Here is a 5,000-nt window from a genome sequence, read left to right as displayed (position 1 = left end):
GGCCTGTTCTTGCATTGCGCGGTGACCGTCGAGAGCGGAGCAAAACGTCAGCCATCTCAGCACCCTGGAACCCCCCGGGTGGCACAGGGCTGGATGGGGCTTTCGTATAGCAGGGACGGTGCTGCCTCTCGCTTCGCTCGCTGTCCGCCGCTCGCCGCTCGCTCGTGCAGCCAAAAATGGCCAGTTTTGGCCCGTTTTTGGGCCGTTTTGGCCAGTTTTTGGCCTGTTCTTGCATTGCGCGGTGACCGTCGAGAGCGGAGCAAAACGTCAGCCATCTCAGCACCCTGGAACCCCCCGGGTGGCACAGGGCTGGATGGGGCTTTCGTATAGCAGGGACGGTGCTGCCTCTCGCTTCGCTCGCTGTCCGCCGCTCGCCGCTCGCTCGTGCAGCCAAAAATGGCCAGTTTTGGCCCGTTTTTGGGCCGTTTTGGCCAGTTTTTGGCCTGTTCTTGCATTGCGCGGTGACCGTCGAGAGCGGAGCAAAACGTCAGCCATCTCAGCACCCTGGAACCCCCCGGGTGGCACAGGGCTGGATGGGGCTTTCGTATAGCAGGGACGGTGCTGCCTCTCGCTTCGCTCGCTGTCCGCCGCTCGCCGCTCGCTCGTGCAGCCAAAAATGGCCAGTTTTGGCCCGTTTTTGGGCCGTTTTGGCCAGTTTTTGGCCTGTTCTTGCATTGCGCGGTGACCGTCGAGAGCGGAGCAAAACGTCAGCCATCTCAGCACCCTGGAACCCCCCGGGTGGCACAGGGCTGGATGGGGCTTTCGTATAGCAGGGACGGTGCTGCCTCTCGCTTCGCTCGCTGTCCGCCGCTCGCCGCTCGCTCGTGCAGCCAAAAATGGCCAGTTTTGGCCCGTTTTTGGGCCGTTTTGGCCAGTTTTTGGCCTGTTCTTGCATTGCGCGGTGACCGTCGAGAGCGGAGCAAAACGTCAGCCATCTCAGCACCCTGGAACCCCCCGGGTGGCACAGGGCTGGATGGGGCTTTCGTATAGCAGGGACGGTGCTGCCTCTCGCTTCGCTCGCTGTCCGCCGCTCGCCGCTCGCTCGTGCAGCCAAAAATGGCCAGTTTTGGCCCGTTTTTGGGCCGTTTTGGCCAGTTTTTGGCCTGTTCTTGCATTGCGCGGTGACCGTCGAGAGCGGAGCAAAACGTCAGCCATCTCAGCACCCTGGAACCCCCCGGGTGGCACAGGGCTGGATGGGGCTTTCGTATAGCAGGGACGGTGCTGCCTCTCGCTTCGCTCGCTGTCCGCCGCTCGCCGCTCGCTCGTGCAGCCAAAAATGGCCAGTTTTGGCCCGTTTTTGGGCCGTTTTGGCCAGTTTTTGGCCTGTTCTTGCATTGCGCGGTGACCGTCGAGAGCGGAGCAAAACGTCAGCCATCTCAGCACCCTGGAACCCCCCGGGTGGCACAGGGCTGGATGGGGCTTTCGTATAGCAGGGACGGTGCTGCCTCTCGCTTCGCTCGCTGTCCGCCGCTCGCCGCTCGCTCGTGCAGCCAAAAATGGCCAGTTTTGGCCCGTTTTTGGGCCGTTTTGGCCAGTTTTTGGCCTGTTCTTGCATTGCGCGGTGACCGTCGAGAGCGGAGCAAAACGTCAGCCATCTCAGCACCCTGGAACCCCCCGGGTGGCACAGGGCTGGATGGGGCTTTCGTATAGCAGGGACGGTGCTGCCTCTCGCTTCGCTCGCTGTCCGCCGCTCGCCGCTCGCTCGTGCAGCCAAAAATGGCCAGTTTTGGCCCGTTTTTGGGCCGTTTTGGCCAGTTTTTGGCCTGTTCTTGCATTGCGCGGTGACCGTCGAGAGCGGAGCAAAACGTCAGCCATCTCAGCACCCTGGAACCCCCCGGGTGGCACAGGGCTGGATGGGGCTTTCGTATAGCAGGGACGGTGCTGCCTCTCGCTTCGCTCGCTGTCCGCCGCTCGCCGCTCGCTCGCGCAGCCAAAAATGGCCAGTTTTGGCCCGTTTTTGGGCCGTTTTGGCCAGTTTTTGGCCTGTTCTTGCATTGCGCGGTGACCGTCGAGAGCGGAGCAAAACGTCAGCCATCTCAGCACCCTGGAACCCCCCGGGTGGCACAGGGCTGGATGGGGCTTTCGTATAGCAGGGACGGTGCTGCCTCTCGCTTCGCTCGCTGTCCGCCGCTCGCCGCTCGCTCGTGCAGCCAAAAATGGCCAGTTTTGGCCCGTTTTTGGGCCGTTTTGGCCAGTTTTTGGCCTGTTCTTGCATTGCGCGGTGACCGTCGAGAGCGGAGCAAAACGTCAGCCATCTCAGCACCCTGGAACCCCCCGGGTGGCACAGGGCTGGATGGGGCTTTCGTATAGCAGGGACGGTGCTGCCTCTCGCTTCGCTCGCTGTCCGCCGCTCGCCGCTCGCTCGTGCAGCCAAAAATGGCCAGTTTTGGCCCGTTTTTGGGCCGTTTTGGCCAGTTTTTGGCCTGTTCTTGCATTGCGCGGTGACCGTCGAGAGCGGAGCAAAACGTCAGCCATCTCAGCACCCTGGAACCCCCCGGGTGGCACAGGGCTGGATGGGGCTTTCGTATAGCAGGGACGGTGCTGCCTCTCGCTTCGCTCGCTGTCCGCCGCTCGCCGCTCGCTCGTGCAGCCAAAAATGGCCAGTTTTGGCCCGTTTTTGGGCCGTTTTGGCCAGTTTTTGGCCTGTTCTTGCATTGCGCGGTGACCGTCGAGAGCGGAGCAAAACGTCAGCCATCTCAGCACCCTGGAACCCCCCGGGTGGCACAGGGCTGGATGGGGCTTTCGTATAGCAGGGACGGTGCTGCCTCTCGCTTCGCTCGCTGTCCGCCGCTCGCCGCTCGCTCGCGCAGCCAAAAATGGCCAGTTTTGGCCCGTTTTTGGGCCGTTTTGGCCAGTTTTTGGCCTGTTCTTGCATTGCGCGGTGACCGTCGAGAGCGGAGCAAAACGTCAGCCATCTCAGCACCCTGGAACCCCCCGGGTGGCACAGGGCTGGATGGGGCTTTCGTATAGCAGGGACGGTGCTGCCTCTCGCTTCGCTCGCTGTCCGCCGCTCGCCGCTCGCTCGTGCAGCCAAAAATGGCCAGTTTTGGCCCGTTTTTGGGCCGTTTTGGCCAGTTTTTGGCCTGTTCTTGCATTGCGCGGTGACCGTCGAGAGCGGAGCAAAACGTCAGCCATCTCAGCACCCTGGAACCCCCCGGGTGGCACAGGGCTGGATGGGGCTTTCGTATAGCAGGGACGGTGCTGCCTCTCGCTTCGCTCGCTGTCCGCCGCTCGCCGCTCGCTCGTGCAGCCAAAAATGGCCAGTTTTGGCCCGTTTTTGGGCCGTTTTGGCCAGTTTTTGGCCTGTTCTTGCATTGCGCGGTGACCGTCGAGAGCGGAGCAAAACGTCAGCCATCTCAGCACCCTGGAACCCCCCGGGTGGCACAGGGCTGGATGGGGCTTTCGTATAGCAGGGACGGTGCTGCCTCTCGCTTCGCTCGCTGTCCGCCGCTCGCCGCTCGCTCGTGCAGCCAAAAATGGCCAGTTTTGGCCCGTTTTTGGGCCGTTTTGGCCAGTTTTTGGCCTGTTCTTGCATTGCGCGGTGACCGTCGAGAGCGGAGCAAAACGTCAGCCATCTCAGCACCCTGGAACCCCCCGGGTGGCACAGGGCTGGATGGGGCTTTCGTATAGCAGGGACGGTGCTGCCTCTCGCTTCGCTCGCTGTCCGCCGCTCGCCGCTCGCTCGCGCAGCCAAAAATGGCCAGTTTTGGCCCGTTTTTGGGCCGTTTTGGCCAGTTTTTGGCCTGTTCTTGCATTGCGCGGTGACCGTCGAGAGCGGAGCAAAACGTCAGCCATCTCAGCACCCTGGAACCCCCCGGGTGGCACAGGGCTGGATGGGGCTTTCGTATAGCAGGGACGGTGCTGCCTCTCGCTTCGCTCGCTGTCCGCCGCTCGCCGCTCGCGCAGCCAAAAATGGCCAGTTTTGGCCCGTTTTTGGGCCGTTTTGGCCAGTTTTTGGCCTGTTCTTGCATTGCGCGGTGACCGTCGAGAGCGGAGCAAAACGTCAGCCATCTCAGCACCCTGGAACCCCCCGGGTGGCACAGGGCTGGATGGGGCTTTCGTATAGCAGGGACGGTGCTGCCTCTCGCTTCGCTCGCTGTTCGCCGCTCGCCGCTCGCTCGCGCAGCCAAAAATGGCCAGTTTTGGCCCGTTTTTGGGCTGTTTTGGCCAGTTTTTGGCCTGTTCTTGCGTGGTGCGGTGACCGTCGTGAGCGGAGCAAAACGTCAGCCATCTCAGCACCCTGGAACCCCCCGGGTGGCACAGGGCTGGATGGGGCTTTCGTATAGCAGGGACGGTGCTGCCTCTCGCTTCGCTCGCTGTTCGCCGCTCGCCGCTCGCTCGCGCAGCCAAAAATGGCCAGTTTTGGCCCGTTTTTGGGCTGTTTTGGCCTGTTTTTGGGCTGTTCTTGTGTGGCGCGGTGACCGTCGTGAGCGGAGCAAAATGTCAGCCATCTCAGCACCCTGGAACCCCCCGGGTGGCACAGGGCTGGATGGGGCTTTCGTATAGCAGGGACGGTGCTGCCTCGCGCTTCGCTCGCTGTTCGCCGCTCTCCGCTCGCTCGCGCAGCAAAAAATGGCCAGTTTTGGCCCGTTTTTGGGCTGTTTTGGCCAGTTTTTGGCCTGTTCTTGCGTGCCGCGGCGACCGTCGTGAGCGGAGCAAAACGTCAGCCATCTCAGCACCCTGGAACCCCCCGGGTGGCACAGGGCTGGATGGGGCTTTCGTATAGCAGGGACGGTGCTGCCTCTCGCTTCGCTCGCTGTCCGCCGCTCGCTGCTCGCTCGCGCAGCCAAAAATGGCCAGTTTTGGCCCGTTTTTGGGCTGTTTTGGCCTGTTTTTGGGCTGTTCTTGTGTGCCGCGGCGACCGTCGTGAGCGGAGCAAAATGTCAGCCATCTCAGCACCCTGGAACCCCCCGGGTGGCACAGGGCTGGATGGGGCTTTCGTATAGCAGGGACGGTGCTGCCTCTCGCTTCGCTCGCTGTCCGCCGCTCGCCGCTCGCTC

Source organism: Musa acuminata, unplaced genomic scaffold (assembly GCF_036884655.1).
Source record: "Musa acuminata AAA Group cultivar baxijiao unplaced genomic scaffold, Cavendish_Baxijiao_AAA HiC_scaffold_77, whole genome shotgun sequence".
NCBI classification, from domain to species: Eukaryota; Viridiplantae; Streptophyta; class Magnoliopsida; order Zingiberales; family Musaceae; genus Musa; species Musa acuminata.
This window is presented reverse-complemented; position numbering follows the sequence as displayed.